Source organism: Manis javanica, chromosome 6 (assembly GCF_040802235.1).
Source record: "Manis javanica isolate MJ-LG chromosome 6, MJ_LKY, whole genome shotgun sequence".
Taxonomy (NCBI): Eukaryota; Metazoa; Chordata; class Mammalia; order Pholidota; family Manidae; genus Manis; species Manis javanica.
The window spans coordinates 95,781,440-95,804,030 of NC_133161.1; the positions used below are offsets into that span (position 1 = coordinate 95,781,440).

Consider the following 22,591-nt stretch of genomic DNA (forward strand, 5'->3'; position numbering starts at 1 on the left):
GGTCTGTAATGCCATGAACATGATTTTTTAAATGAGGATGAATTTCCCTGAATTCCTCATCAACTCGAAGTTTTACAATAATTTTTTATATAATTCTTTGGATTCACAAATGGGAGACAGAAGAAACCTACAGAAACTCCAGAGGAAGAGAAGGTGCCCGCATGGATCAAATTTAAGTAAATCTCAATAAGATGAGTATATAATTTCAATGTGCAGTTATAGATTACTGAGGAAATTCGTGTCCTAGGTTGATCCTGTTGGTTTTTATTCTCTGGTCACCCCACATTTATTGGCCTTAATGTAAGGCTTTTGCAAGCACTTTCTCAAACACACATAGAAATACACCACAAATGAATTTGTTCAGTAAGAGAAAGCTCCTCATGGGCTCCATGCATTGCGTAGTAGTGACAGAACGTTTAATTACTTTCCTGCTTAGGCTCTGGCTCCGAAGTGATTGGTCTCTGGGGGCCCCAGGGTAAAATTCCGCCCTCAGTTGGCCTTTCCCAGGTCCTCCACTAGGCGGCGCACAGCTGCAGGCAAAGAATGAAATTGGTCCTGCGTTTTTGGAGTTTAGAACTGGATGGGGGCAGAGAAAAGCGGGGGTTCTTCCCTCCCCTCTCGGTGAGCGGCTCTCAGAAAGCGCGAGGAACAGAAGAGAGGCAGTGATACACGCAGTGCACAGGCAGAAGACTGGTATCCTTTTGGAAGCTCTGAGCACAACCCGCAGACCACACAGAAACACTGGGGTTCACACCAGCGTAGCGACCCCATGGCAAACAGCTGTGGATATCCTATAAAAAAGCAACTGTCCTAAGTCTTAGTGTTTCTTCAAAGTTATGCTGGTACACATAAGCATGTGAAGAGAACAGACATGCCGAGCAGGGGACAACAGGCACTCGTGAAATTCAGGCTTCAAGCATGTTTCTGCAGACCATTCACGCCTCCCCGGATTGTCCTGATGGGAGCAGAAGCCCAGCCTGGAAGCCCACCTTTTATGAATCCTCCTTTCCAGGGAAAGAAATTAATGATCACACAGATCTACTCCATAAAAACTGCTCTTGCTTCATTTTTTTCCCAAGTTATTGAAAATAAAGCCCCTTGGGTGAATATACATGGAAGAAAAAGAAGGAAGGATGGGAGAGAGGGGAGGGGGCAGGAGGTAGGCAGAAGGAACACTGGGAATCTGGGCTGAGCCTACTCCCTGAGGCCAGGACCCACATCTTTCAGTTTTAGATTTTCAGCAACTGACTAGTGTCCCTGGTACTTAGCAGGTCCTTGCTACATATCTGTTGAATGATTTGATGCATGCAGCAAACTAAACTTTCACTGGGCAAAAAAATTATACTAGATGCTCTTGTTTATCTTAATTTGATTTCATTTCACCCAGTACCCACACAGTAAGATTTTAATGTGAGGTGCTTAAAATAACAAACTATTAAGAATTCAAAAGGATTTGAAAGCTACCCAAATGCATGCCCTAAGATGCTGGGGGGAAATAAAAGGAATACTAAGGCTGTGTACTCTCTTTGCTCTGCAGGCACACGTTCTGGACTGGATTCTTCATCCTGGGTGTCCTGGCATGGGCCCTAAGGAGCTGGGGAAATGGAAGGGCTGATGAGAACTAAGAGCTTGTTACAAAGATCTCCCAGGTCTCGATGGGATCGTTTCTGAGTTGGAAAGTCTAAAGAGAAGTTTTCTGTGTGGACTTTGCATTTGATCTGAGTCTAAGAGTTTTTAGAATCACTTTTTCTCATCAACAATAAATGCTTACTGTAGAAAATACGATTGCAATACTGAATTCATCTCTCACATATTTACATGTATATGCTGAGGGCCATTCCACATGGGACCCTGTGTGTGGGAATCAGACCAACATGATTCCAGCCCTAGGAAATTACAGTCTACTGTAGGGAAATGGATAACGGCTTAAATTACTATGCAGTTAGAGCTGTGATCAGTATTACAAAGGGAAATAAGAGAGTTTTATAAAAACACTTAACAGGGGGTCCCAAATTCATGTGGAGCCCAGAGAGCAGGGTCAGCTTTGGCAATGAAATGGCATTTAAAGGAGGACCTGAAGAATGGGTGAAGCCTGGCCAGGTGTAGGTAAGGGAGGGATGTGAGAGCGAGGGACGCCATTGCTAAAGATGACACCTGCAGGACAGAACTTGGTGTCTGAGGAACATACACAGCAGGAGAGAACAGGCCAGGTGAGCACACAAGGTCTCCAGCATGGCCACTGCTTGGCGCCATAAGAAGCCATGAGTTCCCACAGGTCAGGTGCCCACCCCCAGGTCACTGAGCCTCAAGTGCAGCATGCTAGGTGGGGGCTCTAGTCACAAGCCTGGGGGATTCCTCCCTCACCGACAGGTGGCAGTACTTGGATGCCTGCTCCCAAGGAGGGGGAGCCCGGATCAATGGGCACTGCTCAGGGGAACAGGGGTGACCAGTGGGGGAGGCACCTGCAATGGCCAACCAGGTAAGACCCCTGTCTCTTCCCTACCCAGAACACTGGAGGAGCTGGGCTCTGGGAGGATAGGAGGGGTCTCCTCTTCAGGGGAGGTGGCAGAGGAGTGGCTGACTCCCACCAGCCTGCTGAGGGCATGCCTCGCTGGTACGGGGAGGGCAGGCTCTGAGGCTATATCGGCTTTAGGAACCAAACGTGACTGGGAAGGTGCAGAAGCTGCCTGAGAAGGTGTTACAGGGGCTCCTTCTGAAGACCAAGGATGAGCTGCTGAGGGCAGGGCCTGGAAAGACTGCACATCATACTTACATCTCGCCAAGTGTCTTCAACCTTGGCCTCCAGGATAGTATCTGAAAATTCTGTTGCTGAGAATCCTGGGCCCATCAGCAAACACAACAGCCAGTGTGGTCGCCACATGGGGAGGGACCGGGGACAGCCTGTGCTGGACAGTGGAGGCAGCCTCACTTTCAGAAACGCTAACAACTTGGGAATTTCCTCCACCTGCCCGAGTAGAATAGACCTGAGTTCTGCCTATAGGCTATTGTAATTTTCTGAAGCTGCCCGCCCTTGAGTGCAAGCCTGGTGTGAGACCACGAGCTTTGTCCTGGGATGAGATTCTACCACCTCAGCTGGCAGGATCTAGGTCTGTTTTGCTTGTTTTACTCCAAATGCTGAGCACGGAGATATAAGCTATTACTATAAAGAAACACGGAGATGTCCTTCTGCCTATTTTAGTAATTCAAGGGCATTTTAAACTGAAAACATTTCCTGAATCTAGATTTCATGTGAAAATTAAAGTTCCAAGTAATCATAGACTTTACATAACCATGTGTCCTAAATATTTACTTGTCTTTAACAAGCTGCTTTGGCATCAATGACCAGTGTTCCCAGAGGGCAGCCCTTATATTACAGTGGAAAGAAGAGGGTGGGCATCAGGAGGGGCCCCCCTGACCAGTTTCTGATGAGCTATGCAACTATGAGCAGGTCAGCTCCCTGATTCGGACCTGACCTAAATTTTCTTATCTGTAAAATTAGGGTGATAAACTAGATCAGGTGTTGGAAAACTTTTTCCATAAAAATTTTGGGCTTTGCTGACCAAAAGGTGTCTTTTAGCTACTCAACTCTGCCACTGTTTCAGCAGAACAGGTATAGACAACATGTAAAACATGGGGTGCATATGTTTGTCTGTGGACTCCAAAAACTTCATGTGTCATGAAATATTCTTTAAATTGTCTTTTCAACTATTTAAAACTGTAAACATCATTCTTAGCTCATAGGCTGTACAAAAACAAGCAGTGGGCCATATCTGGCCTGTGGGCCTTTATTTTGCTCACCCTGAACTAAACGATTTCAGTTTCCTTCGTAGGCTAGCAGAGCATGACTTTATTGGACATGCTGGCTCTCAGGCCTGAGGAAGTAAAATAAGAAGGGGGTGCACTTCATTGTCAGGGAGAGGAACAGGATGTAGGAAGAAATAACAGTGAGGATCCTGGGCTAACCCAAGGGAACGGAGTTAGGCCAGACACTCTCCTAGAACTGGCTGGAAAAGCACACATGCTTTGCGCACCCAAATCCTAGGTAGCTAAGAAGACAGGACACAGCGAATGTTTAACATTGCACAGACTGATCCCACGTGAAGCTGAAATTTAATGGGCATGTGTTTATTTGTGGTTTCACTGAAAATCTGGCTTTCCAGCAATGAAAATGTTAATCAAATATATAAATAATTTAATTGGAGGGAAAATAATGCATGATTAAATTCCAAACTAATCCAACACAAAGACATGCAATTTGCCAGAGGCCCAAGAACCAACCAGAAAGAGATAGATGGTGTAAATTAAGTCACTGCAGGCCACTCTCTCAGCAGGGCCACCCTGCACTCTCCCTGTCTGAATGAACCCAACGGGGACGCCAGGACCAGGCAATTCCCAGAAAGGCCGAGTCCAACCACTGCACTTTTCCATGAAACTGTTCCTTCAGCTTTGCAATCAGGATTGAAGCATTTGCCTCAGAAAAACTGGTGAAACAAATAAAACATCTCAGGAGCCTGTAGCAAACCCACCAAGTCGATATCCCACCATATGATGGTGTTTGTACAAGAGGAGCCAAGAGCCTGTATTTCTGCACCTTCCACTCCTCCTGGTGCTGGAGGAGCCCCTTGAAAGGTGGGACACATCACTGCTGGCCTGGCACTCGGGAAGCCGGAGCTCCTCCTTGCTTGGGGGAGGGTTCTCTTTGGGGGGGCTCTCTCTGGGAAGCAGAGCCCTTTGGCATCAACCATGGAGTGGCTGCCTCAGTGATGCAGGATGAAAGCCCTGAGGGAAACTGGGAAACACAGCTCTCCTCATGCCAACAGCAAGGCGCAGCCCACAGCGGACTTCATGAAGCCAATCAGTATCCTTCTTTCTGGCCTGTTTTGCACTCTGAGTTCAGAGCAAGTGGTTTTTCCTCAGCCTAATTTCTAACCCTTCAAGGGAAAGGCACACACTGTCTATGGATCCCCACTGGGGCGTTTGCAGCTCTCCAAATAAAGCTGCCAGTCCAGCAGTCGCCGAAGCTTTCGCCGAAGCTTGGAAGCTCACTTCTGCTTGCTTTCTGCCCCTTCGCCTTTACCCAGATTCCACGGATTTCTGCTCAGAAAGCCAAGCTTCCTAGAGGCCTAAGCCCCCTCCATCCTCAGATGAGAAGCCTCAGTTGGGCTGAGAGGTACACGGCCCTGCACGTGTCACCCCAGAGGTGCAGGGAAACAGCCGGGCAGCAGACAACTGCCCTGGTGTTTCAGGAAGTCAGCTCACTCTTTAAATTAGCCAGTTCCATAACAATGAGAAGGTAAATTCCTTCTACCTTTGCAATGAAAATATTACTGTTAAGCACACCTAACAACAGTGAAGGCAGGAAATGTAAAACTACAAACTTAACGCTCACTCCATTTTCACACAGCTCCCCTGAGCGCACATGTAACACAGCACTCTTTCTGTCAGCATCCACTGTTTCTCAAATGATGCAGAACTTTTCACCAATTTAAAAGGTCCTTACAAAGTAATGCTGCCAAATTTTCCACAGCACAGGGTATGTGTGAAAGCAGAGTAGAATAGTGCTCACATAAATATGATATGCTCCAAATACCCACATACACATGTACACATATGTACATGCAACTCACACACACATACACAAGGTAATTACTATTAATAGAAAAGAAAAGAAAGATTTGGAAAGAAGTGTATTTCATGCACAAATCCCCACAACCATGGAAACACATTATGGGCTTGCAGGTGGATGGCTGGGCTCACTGAAGCCTTGAGGTGCTGTTGGACTCTCGGTTTTATTTGATTCACTCCTTTGCTACATTTCTCTGCATCTTGATCCATGAACATGCCTCTCTCTAATGCTATGACTTTTATCCTAAGAAGGAAAGATATAAAACACAAACCTTTCCTTATCCAAATATGAGACTAGAAGGGTTTGATACTTCCTAAATCTTTTCACACTGCCACCCAATTAGCTCATAAACGGAACTTGAGTTTGTGAATATGTGTAACAGAATTCAAAAATTTGAAACTTCGAAGGCTATGCTGAGGAAGTTTCTGTTATGAAAACCTCCTGTTCTAACATAGAATGGGGTATAAACAAATAAACAATTTTAAGAAAGCTCAATTCTCAATCTGCTTACTGGCTTTATATTAGAAATCCACTACTGTATCTTTACTTAGTAGTCCAGAGGTATCCCTGAAGAAGTGAAAGAGGGAAACATAATTTTAGAATCAATTTAAATTTAATTTACATTAGAACTGATTTGAGAGGGGAGAGAGACTGAAATGCTTTGCCTAAAAGGTAACTCTATAAAAATCCCTCAAACTTCTGCCTGAAAGGAGACACACACCTTCTTGTTTATGTGGTATTTCAGACATGTACCACTTAAAAAATTTTTTACAACTATCATGACACAGTCTCTATTAGGATTGGATTTCTAGAGGCTTCATTAAGCAAAAGCAGGAAAAAGCAGGAATCAGACTATCAGGGCTGAAATAGGCCCTTTAAACTCAATGCACACTTTAATTTTAGATAAATAAAATAATTTAAATGGTTTTGGTGACACTTATCAATCTTGACAACACAGTTATTTAAAAAGCTGTAGCAGCTTACTGTGTGTGGGAAGGAACCTCAGGGAGGCCTCACAACATGACTGATTTAATCCATGCTGGCTAATCAAAGTATCCAAGTATCTTTCAGCTTCCTGATAAAATAAAACTATACAGAAAAATATTAAAAGGACTCAGGACTTTGGGTACAAAACAGCATTGTTTTTATAAGAATAAAATACCGTCCTATCCCTGATTTGTAAATATTAAGAATTAAGGTGATACAAAACAAAAATACCCTTCCTGGTTAAGAAGGAATAAATAATGGAGTAACTTTGGCAGGTATTTAAATCTTCTTTCTAGGTGCAAATCTGTAATGAAACTTTTGTCTTTTATGTGTAAGAAAGGCAGAGTTCTTCATGAAGATAAATGTCTGAAAAAAGGGCTTCACAATATTGGATTTAGAAAATGGAAATTAACTTAAAATGCCTTCCTCCTTACTCCTGCCCCCATCCAGGGAAGCTGAACTGGATGTGGGTTGCCCTGCAGTGGAATTGCATCAGCATTAATGTATAAAAACCAAAGTGTACAAAAGGGAAGATAAACTGATACGTGCTCTGACGTGGACGAACCTTGACAACCTATGCTAAGTCAGGGAAGCCAGTCACAAAAGGACAGTTACTGTGTGACCCCATTTGTATAAATACACAGAATTGGCAAATCTATACAGAAAACAAGTAGATTCGGGACTGTCTATGGCTGGGAAGAGCTAGGGAGATGGGGTTGCTTTGCGGCGTAATGCAAATGTTGCAAAATTGATTGGGGTAATGGTTGCACAGCTCTGTCATATATTTTATATGGTGAACCACATGGAGTATTAATTATTTCTCAATTATATTAAAAAAAACGGGAAATAAAGAAAATCTCTGGTGGACAGAGGGGGTGGTTGGGGGAGAAGACAGGAAAAATGATTGAGGAAGAGTCAGGGTGGGTCTGAGTTCATGGACACTTCAGACAGACGAGGGGTCCAGCCTAGCAAAGGATTTCCTAACCAACACAGGCTGCCTTTTAACCACAGCTTACATAACAAAGCACATACTCAAGATATCCACAGACAGAGTGAAAGCGAACTTGCTTTTATGACACGATATTTCCTGGTGGATTTCATACTGGACTCAGATTGAGCAACCTGGGAACGTCACACAAATGATAACTTCTCTGTGTATCCCTTCTCATCTTTCAGTGGTAGAGGTGAGGGGGAAGATGCAGAGAAGAGAACTTTCGTAGAGCTGGAAGCAAAAGCTAAAACATCATACACTAATATTAGTTCAAGTGAGTTAATGCAAAATAGCACATCATTTGGAAAAAATGGTATTTTTTAATGCCTTGTCATGATAGAGTCTAATATCTACTAAAAATTCATGGGAAATTCAAGTACAGTTAATTCAGAATCTCTGTATTTTTGGTTTCGTTGCTACCTTGAATTACAAAATAACTAGATGTGAATGTATAATTTGTGACGCAATTTACCTAGCAGATGCCCCCTCCTCTTCCAAGAAGTTTGTGTGTTACAGGTTCAAAGCCATACCCAGAATCATTGGGTACCGGCTTAAGATTAAGATGACGTAAAGCTTAGGGAAATTTTGGTTTTTGAGAAGGGTTTTTAAAAATACAAATGTAAGTATTAATAATATTATTGTTATTTGAATTACTTATTCAAGAAACAGAAAATACCCTCATTCTTGAAAGTGGGTTAAGGGCCTCTAATTCCTTGTAAGAACTGTAAAATTGCTCTTTCGCTTCATTTGTTCTCTGAATTCTCAGTTATTTTGCTAAAATATAAATGTAACTCTTCTAAGAGGTTCTGCTAGTTTAATAAGGTGGCTTGAAAGAACGTCTCAGAGTTTCTTTTCTGTATGGTCTGGTATTTAAATCTAATGAGATTTTGGAAAGAATGGTGAAGCGGTTTCATCACCCCCTTCCAGCATTCGAAGCCTCTGTTTACATCCCTCCTACGAGTTACTGGGCACATTTAATTTTCTATCTTATTCTTTCAAATACCAACTTCTGTTTCCACCAAAATAAACAATAAAAACCAAACTCTCTTTCAGCATATTGATTGAAGTCTAGTTACCAACGAGAAAGATACAGAGACTGAAGCAAGTAAGGATTCAGTAGTATCTACTTGAGAAATAATAAGAACACTAAATCCAGACAGACAAAATAATTTTAATTGTGGAATCAAGGAATAAGATAGTTTGGAAACCAACAGCCAAAGAAAGTATTCTGTTTGGTCTCTCTGCAGTGAACAAATCCAAAGAACGGGCATCCGCCCCGTTTCTGATCAGAGCTCCGGCTGGAAAGGAAGGGCGGTGAGAGCCCCACCTGCCTGTCACTCTGCGAGCTCCTTCGTGGAGAAGGATGGCGAGGCCAGCGGGGAGGAAGGGCAGCTACAACATGCAACCCTGCCCAGAACCGAAGGAATGACTCACTCCCGTGTACGGATTGTTTCTACGAACCTAGCATATCTGGAAAGCATAACCATCCACTGTAGTGGCATGTATCACCAAATTAAAGATTGCAGAGGCAGAACTGTGTCTCAGAGCATTAAAATCCTCCCACCTTGTGGGCTTGGAGCTCTGCTATGAAGAGAAAGGAGAGATCATGGGTAGTTGCTATGTATAATTGTAACTCCAACTAGTATCTCACAGCAGTTACACTCTCCAACATATTGTCAAAACAATTCTTGCTTCTGTTATAAAGCTTTGAAAGGTAGGTTGGGCAGGTACAATAATACCTGCCCAATTTTAATAGCACACCTTGCACTTTTAATTCAAAGACGCTTTATGCTTTTATACACACACACACACACACACACACACACACACACACACACTAAGGTCTGTGAAGAGCAAGGAAGTATCAGTTTGTAGTTTTCCTGAGCAAAGATAGATACAAACTTCCTGTTTGAGATGTAAGATAGTAACAGTTCCATTATCTAGAAGTGCACAAAATATTAGCCTTTAATTACTTGTTATTTTTGATGATCTCAGCAATCCACATGCAGCCCAAGCATACAGGCACTGCTCTTTGTAAAGAGCCCAAACATATAGTGTGATTATGAGGAAATTCACACTTTAAGAATAAAATAAAGGCAAATTAAAGATGACATCTGACCTTGAATAGGTGGTCCCTGTCTTCACTGCCCTTATTTAAAGCGACTATGTTCCTCCTAGATTGCTGAAGGCTGATTCTGAACATTACAAGAATCATCCCGTAAACTTACATACTGTTTTGTAAGTTTTTATATCATTTTGATGAGTAAAATATTGTTAAAATGGTAACAGATATTTCTGATCTGAAATGATAATCTATTGTTAAAGTTTGGAGGGAAGTTGGTAATTTTTTACAGGAACCATTTGAAGATAGGGGATAGAAAAGGTATTCTGGTACCAGCCCAGTCCCAATCACATCCCTGGCCATGAACCATCCCTGGAGATCTTCTGTCCAGGATATAAGGTGCCACATGAAAGCCTTCCTTCACAGTCAAAGAGAGACTGGTGAGGGTGTGTGTACGCACATGTGTGCAAAGGTTGGGGTGGGGACTGCTGATGATAGAAACCCAGACAGATCTCAAGAACGACTGGGATAAGGGAAGCAGGCAGTTATCCATTTGGAAATCTGCCCAGAGTCCCCGCAGAGCTGACTCATTCATTCACTCTTAACTCATTGCTTATTTATATGACAGTTACTGTGCTAAATACAGAGGAGGCAAGACTGAGTAAGATATGGCCATTGGATTTTATCCAGGCATGGCTGTAGGAATGCAGAAAGGGATACTGCTTAAAAATCAGCTTTTATAGCATGGACACCTTCGCAATCAAAAAGTAAGAATGCATGGCATTCTTCCTTCCCTCCCATCCCCCATCACAGACAACCAGCAGGCCCACCGCCCAGGGCTTTTCCAGGTTTGTCTTACACAAGATGGAAAGAAGTCCTCGGATGCCTCTGCTTTAGCAAGCTTCATCATGTACAACAGTTCTACCACCTTTCAGTGAACTCTGAGATTGATCACTTGTCACCCTGGTGTGTAGGACCCCTTCAAACATCCTCATCCCTCCTTGCGGGTCCATATAAGCACTAAATACAAAATACCCTGTGTGATATGGGGATATGTTAGTAGAAGGCATAGAGTTTATACAAAGAATATTGGCCCAGACATTAGGATATAAGAGTTATTCATTTGTATATTATGGGCATAACTAATGTGAATAAGACATGGAGATTGGGCCTGAGAAGATGATATTCTAAAGGGGATGAATGGGAAGCAAGCAGTTAAAATAAAATAGGATAGGTGAAAGAGTAATGTTAGGGAAATCTGCACGAGCAGGTAAATGAGCTGAATCCAGAAGGAAGAGAGGGATTCTGACCTGGAGAAGTCTATCCTGGGGAGGGACCAGAGCTACAGAGGTCCCAGGTCCAAAAAGAGCATAACATGTTGGCAAGTGCAGGCTGAGGGAGTGTGAGTGTATGTGTGAGAGCATGCACGTGTGCGTGTGTGCTCAGGGGGAGCAGGGATGGGAAGCTATGCAGGGGGATGAGGGCCACTGAGGTAGGTTGGGACAAGAGTGGTGTGGAATGCCCTAAGGCACCCAGACCCCAGGCAACCAAGAAGAGGATACAGACTGGAAGGGGCTCCAGGACATCTCCACAGAGAGACACAAGAGAAGGCAAGTCTAAACACAAAGATTTAAGAATCTGAGAAAAGCTGAAGCTGAAGGAGGAGGGCGGCCCCCTTCCTACCCCATATTATCTTTCAGGATCCCCACACAGAATTTTAAGGATTTTACAAAGTCCATTTTGAAACTCCTGTCCTATGGAGATTGTAGAGGAAGAAGGGCAGAAATTGGAAGTGATGGAGGGGCCAGTGTTTAAGAGACAAGGAAACACAAAAGGAAGCCAAGGACAGAACAAAGGAGATGGAATGGGATGGTAGGGGTGGGGTGTGTCTGGAGGAACCCTAGGCAGAATTGTACCAGAGGAAGTTAAGGCAATGAAAGTTAAGTTCTCTGCCAGGGTTAGCTCCCAGTTCTAGGAAGTGTTGGGGGACCAGACAGGAAGGAGAGCAACAGGGTGGAGAATGTGAGCTTCAGAAGGGAACCTGGCCCTTTGGTAATTCCCATGCTAGAAGGAGCTCAAAAAATTGTCAGCAATCAGCGGTTTTGGTAAGCTGTTTGCTGGTTTGAGTTCCCTGGGCTTCTCCCAAGCTGTCTGTAAAGTCCAGTTCTGTAACAGCCTTTTCAGACAAGGAGATCTGCCTAGCTGGAGAAGCAAAGAACTCCCTGCATACGGCGGTGCTGAGGACAGAGTGGAGGAAAGGGGGCACTGCCAGGGACTGATGGGACACTATGAGGGAGGACCCCAGGACCTCAGAAATGTAGGGAGAGGACACCCTAGCTCCTACGGAATGTGGAGGGACGTGCAGAGCCAGTAGCTTACAGGAAGTACCACTGCAGAGGCTGGACCACATGAATATGCAGCTGGAGACACCTGGGTCACAGCTAGGAGGGGGCCACAAGGCACAATCCTTTATCCTCTCCAAGTCCTTCTTCAAATGTCACCTTCTTAATGAGTCCAACCACCCCACTTAAAATACGAGCTCCTGGTTCCTGACTCTCCACCCCACTTTCCCTGCTGCTCCGTGTTTGCTGTGATCCTTACCGCCTCTCACATACCATAATGTACACATAGAGACTACCAGGATTTATCACCTGCCGCCCCAGGAGAATGTAAATTCCACAGAGGCAGAGATTTTTATTGATTTTGTTCAACAATGTATCCCAAGTGCCTGGAACAGTGCCCAGAAGATAGTAAATGCTCAATAAATAGTTGTTGGAGCAATGTGTCACTGGAAATGCCTCATTTGGAACTGATGTGGTCCTGGACTTGAATGTACTCCCAATCTGCCACCTTAGGTTTGTGCTTTGAGGACCAGAAGCCACAGGAAACAGAAGCAATTTCCTGTGATTCTTGTACTACTAACAATTCGATAAACCTCAGCATCTCATTTGCCTTTAGGGTCCACCAAGCAGAGCCCCCTTTTATATTTCAACTGTAGACTGAGGTTTTGAGTAAGTAATGACAGAATTCAGTTCTTAATTGGTTCCTATTTCGTTATTCATGAAAAGGAATTCTCAAATTTATTTTTGCCCACCATGACAATGTGGACATAATTTTGGGGTAAGGGCTCTGGCGTTTAAGTGGTAATCCTAATTTTCAATGTTACACTCCACTGGCTGTTGAAAGCAAATAATCCTAGGTTTTACCATAGGTTTCTTTTGAAATAATCCCATAAAACTCCCCATGGAGGAGAGAAAAAAGGCCAAGTTACCCTTGGATTAGGCTACACTCTAACTTCCTGGAATTTTACCCCCTGGCTATTGCGTCTGTGTATAGTTTATGCAGAGAGTTCTCAATGCAATGGTGTTGCGTACCAGAGGCTGAAGAGCGTATTTCCTCTTTAATCTGCTTGCGGAAATCTCATTAATATAATGGAAATTTTGCTCCCTACCATGACTGAAGTGTTTGAAAAGACAGAAATAAGGAAGTAAGGTTACTCATATAGAGTTTCAGTTGGAGAAATAAATAAGGAAGTCACTTTACTTAGAGACACAGGTTTAAACTTGGCAACTTAGAAAAAGGGAAAATAAGGTGTGTGCAAGCAAAGTGATCTTTGGCCCTTGGAGAACAGAACTGGGATGGCAGCCTGCCTTGTGCTAAACACCATTCTTCACATGGTGAAATCACTCCTGGAGGAGGGTGACTTTTCTTGAATTTGAGCCATTTCTGCATTTTTCACTTTTTTTTCCTGCTTTGCGTTAACCTCCCACTAAAGTAAGAATTTCATTTCTCAAGAAGTGTTAATTTATTCCTAAATATATGCTTTTAATTTGGTGGCTTGATTCCATAAAACATATTTTTATAAGCACACTTTCCTAGGAAAACATGGTCAGTATATATTGAGTAATCATGCAACCTTTTAAAAAAGTTTCATTTGACTCTTCAAGCATACACCTCCAACATATAGGTGGCTTTCATAATTCTCTCCATATTGCATATGAGCAGAATATCAATACAGTATGATTTAACAGTACAGAAAACTGGTTAAAAGTTTATGAACTTTAACACTCTTAGAGGGAAAAAACAGTGACTGTATTTGCCAAAAAAAAACCCCAGAGACTGAAGCTAATTAAATATAAAAGTATGGTCCAAATTTTGTCACCTGGTATTTAAGGTAAAAGTATATTATTTGTTTATTTTATCTAATTACCTGCAGAATGACTTGGTGCATTCATTTTCCAGGCAACCAACCACAGGCAACAACAGAGTATTTTAAGAAAGAGTCAAGGTGGGCACCATGGTCACAGGCTGTCCTCACCCAGGGGTTTCCCACGAGTTCATGTAAGTGCTCTGTACAGGCCATGGGAGGGTGGAGGCTGCCAGTACCAGCATCCCTGCCTTGTCTTCTCCTCTCCTGTTTCCAAGGACCCAGTGTGCAGGCTGCATGCACTGTACCTCTGCTCAGGGCAACTTCTGCCTGGCCTGCTTGTCCAAGGGTTTTCCACTTTACCTTCCACTGGAGGGCTTTCTTGAGGCTCACAGGTTCAGAAACTTACCTAACAGTGCACCATGAATTCATGCCATAGATAAGAACAGAATTCAGGGCAAAACTTTCCACCTACACATAGGTGGAACTGAGGGAGAAAAGTGATAAATTCAAGGTCAAGAAACAGTAGGTTCATTTGTCAGGAATGAAGAGCTAAAAGGCTAACATACCGGGGAATTTTCCAGAGTTCCTTTTAATTAAATGCTCCAGAAAGTGCACTGACAACAGAGGGTGACCTGCTCCCCTAAAGAAGGAAGGAAACACATGCTTTCCTGCTCATGCACACGTACACACACACAGAGTGTACTGCTTATACTTTACACAGTCCAAGATCCTAGACTCTGGGGTACTATCAAAACTGGTACCCAACATTACAAGGGTTAAATAAGTTATCTTTGGTTGGAAGCAGCCTTGATCTCTGGCAGTTGGTGGTCTGGAAGGAGATATCAAATCAAAGAGAAATTCCTTTTTACTTCGAATAGAAAATTTACTGTTTTTGGATTCCAAAGTCTGTGGTTCAACTCCCAGGAGGGACATGTTAACACTTCATACATCTAATAGAGAGAAAACTACTATTTATAAGAAATTCATTTTGGGTAGCTAAATGTGTTTAAATTATATGTACCTACATTTACACACACTGTAAGTCCTCTTTGTTCCTGTCTTGAAGCATTATTATTAAAATAAGCTGGGTAATGTTCCTCAATTAATTTATCATTTAAAAATTATTGGTTAGAACAATAATTTTTTTTTCCCCCAAGACTACATGAGAGGGAAGACGTCTTTTCTCAGAGGTACAGACAATCCATTTTCCCAGTGGTTTTCACTGAGCATCGGCAGTTCAAATATACCCAATTGTACCTTTAAAATGCTCAACAGAGAGAATTCTCGACGGGACAGTCAAGTGCTGGCTCATATACAAAGAAAATACTGTATTTTACTCTGAAGAGCTTTCTGCATCAATTTAAACACAGTAAGACAGACTCAATATCCCAGAGAGAGGAAAACCTACCTTATTACATTCCTGACCCAAGAGAAAGGATTTGCCCTTAGGACATAAAAGGAATCCATGGGGGCGTAGGGGAGAGTTATCTAATCCTAAACATCAAAACAGTTCGTAATGCAGCATGACAATGCTTTTAATCATGGACATAATTGTAGTATGTACATATAATATGATACAAGGCAAGTAAATGTAGCTTGCTTTTCAGCCTTAAAGGGTTTCTTTAATATTCGATTTTAGGTCTTCTGGATTTTATACATGCTTGGGGGACTTTTCAGGGTGAAGTAACGTGATATTAAAAGGATTCTTTCTCAGTCAGATCACATCTTGTTTCGATTTGAGTCGATGCATCTGTATGTGGTAAGTGTGGTAAACGAAACTGTGAGCTCTGTGAATGCAGTGTTTTACAAGTCTTCCCTGATTTCCTGTGCGAGTCCATGGGGCCATGAAACCATGGACGGAAGGGCTGGGATTTTTATTTCTTCATATTGGAAAGCTGCTGGGAGAGACACTCCCTTCATCTCAGCTGTGAGTGGTGTGGGCGTTCACCATTTCCCTTTTACAGCTATATAAAAAAGTTCCTTTTTTTTAAATGGGGGTTTAGTTTTTTCCTCCTCTGATGTTTCCATGCACAATATAATCTAAGTCTAAGGTACCATCTCCCAGGAAAGAACTGCATCCTTGCCTGAATGGTTGGAAGGTTAATAAAGAAACTTGACATTTTGACAAGTTCAGCATTTTTTCCCCCTTAACATTATTTATGGAAGGAATTTTACAACATCCTTAAAAGCTGCTATGTGGTGGCTGGGCTTAGCCAACTTTGCAGGCCAAGATTTTTACACTAGGCTTGCCTGTCACTGCAGAGTTGTCAATGCTCACATTTTATTAAAGTGAATGCAATAGATATGACTCCTGGCAGAGCCCCCGATCATGCCAGATCACAGAGGATCAGAGCCCCTGCTGCTCTGGGCATTCGTAAGATCAGATGAGCAGAAGAGAAGAGAGTTTACAACGTGATGGGAATTTAGAAAGAAAGAGAAAAAGGAGAAGTGCTAGTCTCCCAGCAGGACGTTACATGTGCCTTAACTCTCCTGAACATTGAAGCTCTGCTGACGCTGCCCTCTGCTTGCATTCCAGATGGGTTGATTTCTCAGAAGCATGGTTTTCACCCCTTCCAGGCTGTTTCCTGAGCAGAGGGACTGTATCCCATTCATCTTGGTGTCGCCACAGGCCTTTGCCTCGACTTCCCACAGCAGGTGCTCAGGAAATGGTGCTCCTTCGAACAACACGAATTCCATTAACGTGATCGAATCGTCTCAGTTTCCTCATATTCATTACTTTTTAAAAATCTTTTAGGCTTCTATTTAAGGGCAATGACACATAATGGATTTTAGATGTTGTGGAAAGCAGTCACATCCACGAACTGTACATAGTCCTCAAAAGCAATCCGCCCCTCCAGCATATCTGTTCCAACATTATCATCTACTCCTACACACTGTATTTGACGCTTTTTAACTCCATTGCCCACCAGAACTACTTTAGGAGAACCCCAGGCCAAGCCATCTGCTTGCATGCTCCTGACTTGGAGGTAGGCTGTCCATCCTAGCACTCAAACGGTTTTCTCAATCTAACTCCCATCCTGATGGTTTTCTTGCTGCACTTTGGAGGGAAGCTTATGCTCCAAGCTGAGGACATTTCCTATGTGCCTGCTGTGCACAGGCTTTTTTTTTTGGCAAGAGGCAACAATCAGGAATTCTTTTTCGGTTCCGATGTTGTCATTTACTGGCTCCCCCAGGTCAACCTAGGGTAACGCTTGGAAAGAGGAGGTAAGTGGTGGAAGTGGTCATTACGGACTTAGAGGGGCCAGGAGCTGACTTCATTTATTTTCATTATAAGCAAACTGAGATGGCTGAAGTAATCAATATATGGCACCTCTTCTAAGGTAATCACAACACAGGCTCAAATTCCAAGCACGTGACAGGGAGCGCTGTGTTTTCTTTATACATATTAAAAAGAAAAAGAAAAAACTCTTTTACTGCTTCTTATCTGAAGTGTCCAGAAAGCCTGTAAAAAGCATTCAAAGGATGCCTGAAATTTGCTGCAACTGACTGCTTCTCACTACAGCAGGACATGGGTTATGTCAAACAAATTGGTGATGAAGCAGTAATGGGTCTAGTCCATAGCCAGCAGTTATATAATTATTCCCTTCTTTAATGCCTCGAAACTAAATTCCATTCCTAACTTTTAACACCTCTGATGAGAGTACAAAGTACAAAACGCATTACTTTTTAGCAAGAAAGTAAAATAATGAGTTACAGCATTTCAGAAGAGTAATTTCACTGGCAGAGGCTGTGATGGTGTTAACACAATATTGGCTCCATACAAATCATACTGACAGAGACAACTTAAGGCTCACACTGTGGATGTCTGTGCCTCTACATTACTTACCAAATTATCCATCAACTTGGGATATCAGCTGTCAAATCACTCTTTTGTTAAATAAATCTTTGAGGTGAATATGAACTAACATCTTTTATTTGAATTAATATTAATTATTTTGTTTCTCTCTCTTCTGCCAAAAAAGTATTCTTTTTCACCCCGATTAAATTCAATGTCCATTTATTTTCTCTATTTCCTCCCATCTAGCTTTTCAGCCTCTACAGAGCATGATGGGCACACAGATTTAAACCTTGTTCAAGCGTGCACAAGGTTTTCTATCTGTAGCACTGAGCTACCTGAAACGTTGGGAATCAAGTTAGTATGTAAATTAGATTATTCAGATGAGTGGAATTTCTTGTTGAAAAGGGCATCACTTTTTTCACTTTCTAGTGGACACAAGTGCATGATAGGAAACAGTCTAACTTCAGATGGCAAAACTGCTAAGAAAAATGGAACCACCTGGATGAACATGGGAGACATGACAGTGACCTACAACAGCTGCTCTGTAACTGTACCCAGAACACCAGCCCTGCAAATGCAGAGCACACTCTGTTGCTAACGAAAGCTGCACAGTCTTGCTTGAAGTAACGTAGCTGTGTATACATCTTCTGAACCAGATGCACACCTACTCAAGAAACGCAGATTTTTGATTGATTCTACTGCGTTCCATGGACCCTGGGTTACTGGGGCTGCACAAGCACAAAACTGGGCAAATACCCCCTCCTGTAAACAACAACTCCCTCCCCGTGTTCCAGAGTGGCTCCTCCTCCCCTGCCACCCCTTCTCTTGCACGTGCTTCAGACACCGCATCTCCAATACTCTACTGTCTGTGGTCCTCACACTCTCTGTGGTGGAGGACAACCCACCCCTCCTATCTGCTGCCAAGGGATGTGTGTGCCTGGTCACACTCCCTTGGTGTACTCACCCCATGAGTGTGACAACACCCACACTGGCCTATACTCTTCAACCAGAGAAGCTGCTGACATACACACTTGGATGCCAAGCTGGTGACAATGCCAAAATGGCATAAAAATCTCTTAACAGCTGTCTATTCTGTTCCTGGACACCGAGTCACATGGCTCTGCAGAACCAGAGCGAGGGGTCAGCAGCACATGGACTGCCTCGCACTGAAGGGCACTGGAACCCAGAGTTGTGGGGGTTGGGGGACACATTAGGATGTGACCAGCCATCTCTCATCTGGACAGGCAGAAGGAACGCTCTATCCCAGCCATGGAGAGGTGAATGCCTGCCCAGCACACCCCTCTGTTTATATCATTAGAGACAGGAAGCTTGGAGGGGAGAATAAGAATTTATAGGTGTGTTTGCTTATGTACCCACAAAGGCATTCCAGAAAGATACAGAAATCAACAACAGTTGTTCCTCGGAGTGGGAGTTGGGGATTAGGAGGCAAAAAAAAGACAGAGACTTTCTAATATATACCTTTTACAACTTTTGGTTTTATAACTACATGAATGTATTCTAATTAAAAAACTCCAACTAACGTAAAATAAACCAAGAAGAAAAGCCGAAACAAACAAGCAAAAAACTGACAGCATGTGTAGTCTGAGGCGGGAAACCCATCTCCAATGTGGGGATTAACAGAACATCTCATAGACAGACAGCTGCCCAGCACACCACTGTCACACGAGGCCCACGGATATTATTTTTCCTGCTGAGGAAAAGGGCAAAGACTGTCCAAGACTCAGCATAAAGACAGGGTTTGTGAATAATGAATTGAAAAACAATTAGGAATAGTATTAGAAATATCTGCTTGTCGTTCCCAAACAGGATAAAGGAAGCCATGATGTCTGTACAAGAAAAAACACTCAAGTGGAGTCACAAGGAAGTAGGGGCAAGGCTGAGAGGAGGGGAGCTGGTTTAAACAGGCTCTAGTACAGCCAAATCTCCCAGGGAGGCAGTGGGGAGCCCAGTGGAAACCAGACCAAATCAAATCAAATCAAATCAAGGTGCACAGCATGAACATATACATATGTGTCTCCAAAGAAAAAAGGAGAATAAGGAAAGGAGAGCTAAATCATATCCTAGCCAACTAAATATTCTCAGCATAAAGCAGACCCGAAGTTAATGAAAAAGACCTAGAAATACATGGCATCGTTAAAAAAATTTCAGAAAATAAATGAGAGAGAAAAGAGAGAGAAACAAAAGATGCAAGTATCCTTCCAAAGAAGAAAACACAGCATAACACAATTTTGCTATATATAACGAGAAAATAGGACTTCAGGACATGTTCACACATTCTCCAAGCTAAAGGGTCATAATATAAATTAGCATAAAAAGGCTTGGACAAGTCTGGCAACCAGAAATGATTTGTTTAGTCTTACTTTTCATTGGGCACCTATCAATATCCCACACAACTCTAGTTTGGAAAATGTTAAATTGGATGGGTGTGAGAGAAACTAAAAATTTCTCCACAAAACACTTTATTCATTTAAATTGTTATTAATGTATGAAGACAGTTTTTAAAAGTTTTTCCTGTTGAAGAAAAGATGGAAAAACATTTTGAGGAAGGAAAAGCCATTGCATGAGAGGATGACGCATTTTAATTAAACTGAACACATGGCAGAGTATAAAAAATTGTTGGAAAGACTGTCATAAAAGCAAACATATAAAACAATAAGCCAAGTGACTTACATGGAAAAATAACTGTATAGTATAATTGAATCTATAAACTCTAGCTGATAAAGGTAAGAGAGAAGAAAGAGGAGGAAAAGAACTTTTAAAATGATAAATTACTTGTCCTGCAAAATAACATGCATGTGGGTTTATTTTTGGTACCTGTATTTTGATAATTAGAAGCTATGCATTTACTTATATGTTTACTAAATGTGTAAGCAAACATGCTAATATTTGTAATACTATATTTGTTTTCAAATTGACCATGGTGAAAATAAGGAAAATATGGCAACACACATACACACAAATAAAAGGAACTGAAAAAACACATAAAAATTCACATTCAAAATAAGTGTCTCAAACTTCTAATGGTATAGGCAAAACCTCTCAGATGATTATAAACATAACTAAAAACCTTGGGAATCACTGAAAACAAAATTATAGAGAACCATTTAAAAGCAAATAACTATGAAAACAAAAACAGATGTGATATTAATGACAGTCTTGATATTAAACAAATTAGAACTTTCGACAAAAAAGATTTAAATGAAGTAAAGAGAATAGTTTTCTCTCAAGAAAAATACAATCCTTAAAAGAAAGCTATATGTTTCTCTACCAAATAATAGAGCATCAAGATACATAAATTAAAACCAGTTAAAAATCAGGAGTAATATAGCTAGACCCATAATCATGTGAGATTTAATACACCAGTACCAGTTTATGACAGATAAGTAGACAAATGAGTAGAGACAAAAAGACTTTGAATAACATTGGAATGACTGAATGAATGAGCACTGCCTGTCTTGTCTGCAGAATGTTTAAGGAGATGAATGTATAGCACACCATGAAAATAACCTCAATAAAACATTAAAAACAGAGACTGCACACACCGAAATCTCTATTAACTAGATAAAAATATAAAATAGTAATACATGATTAAATGTATTAATAGAAAAACAAAATCCTATGTCCAGGGGACACAACAAATCGCAGTGTCCTTGTTAGCACAGTTATGAAGAAGCCAGTCTGGCTCTACTACTTATTGGCAATGTGACTATGGGCAAATTACTGAAACTGTGGGTCATTCTTCTATAAAAGAAGATAATACTATCTATCTCATTAGATTATTGAGTTAATTAAATGAGTTAACACATGCTGTTAGAACAGTACCTCGCACATAAAACTTGGCGACACACCAGGTATTAGCTGGCCGTTATTAGTATAAGAGGCTATATTATGACTGGAATGCAAGCTTCATGGAAACAAGAATTTTTTGACTGGTTTATTCCTAGATGTCTCTCCAGAACCTAGAACAGTACCTGGCTTATAGCAGTAGCTAAAGAATATTTGTTGATGAGTAAGTAGCTTATGATATTTGCTGAATAAACCATAAAGAATAACTAGAGACTATTTTGAGATATGAAAAGAAAGACTGTCAAAATTTATAAGATAGAGTCAAATTAGTTAAAATGAATGTTAACAACTTTATGTACATTTACTATTTAAAAAGAAAATGGAAATCAAATAAGCATTTCATGTTAGAAGCTATGAGAAGCAAGCAGAATTCAGCCCAAGAAAAGCATGATACAGACATTTTTTTTTTAAAGGCACAAATTAAAATTTAAACAGTAGAATTAGTAACTAATTCCAGAAATGCATTTTTTGGGGAAAAAAGAAAACACTGACATAGCCAAGAAAATGGGAGGAAATATGTATGACAGAAAAGGTAATACAATTCAGCATACAGAGAACATTTATAAAAGAGTTTAAATAACCAGAGCTTAAAAGCATTAAAGTTGAAAATCTCAATGAAATGGCTGACTCTCTGGAAAAATAAAAATAACTCAAATTAATGCAAATGCCTGAAAACCAAAATATGTCCCAAACTGTAAGAAGAAAAGAAATTTTAAGTTATTAAAGGATTTTGTTTTCAAAAGGCTCTAGGACCAAACAGTTTTATGGGATGTTATTTCAAACATGCAAGGACAGGAGGCTAGCATGCTATGTAAGACCATCTGGAGACAGAAATTATGGAAATAACTTAGGACATCAAAAAAATCTATCATAACACTGATATTAAGGCAGCAGAAAAAAAGAAACAAAGATATTAATTTGGGCATACAAATATGGACATTTTAAGTAAAACAGAACAAATTAAATCCAGTAACATAGCAGAAGACTAATGCATTTGGTATATTCTGGAGTGACAATATCATACCACATGGTAATCTTTTTAAGTGGCAGAAAGTTAATAAATAACTAACAATATTTTTGAAATGACATTGTTAGAAATTCAAGATAGG

At 41.5% G+C, this 22,591-nt stretch overlaps 1 protein-coding gene across 4 annotated transcripts in view; it reads right to left on the bottom strand.

The window, feature by feature from the left end:
• GLI3 (GLI family zinc finger 3) overlaps positions 1-22,591 on the bottom strand; it is a 266,600-nt gene that overhangs the window by 18,629 nt on the left and 225,380 nt on the right. The gene's annotated exons all lie outside the window — the stretch shown is intronic.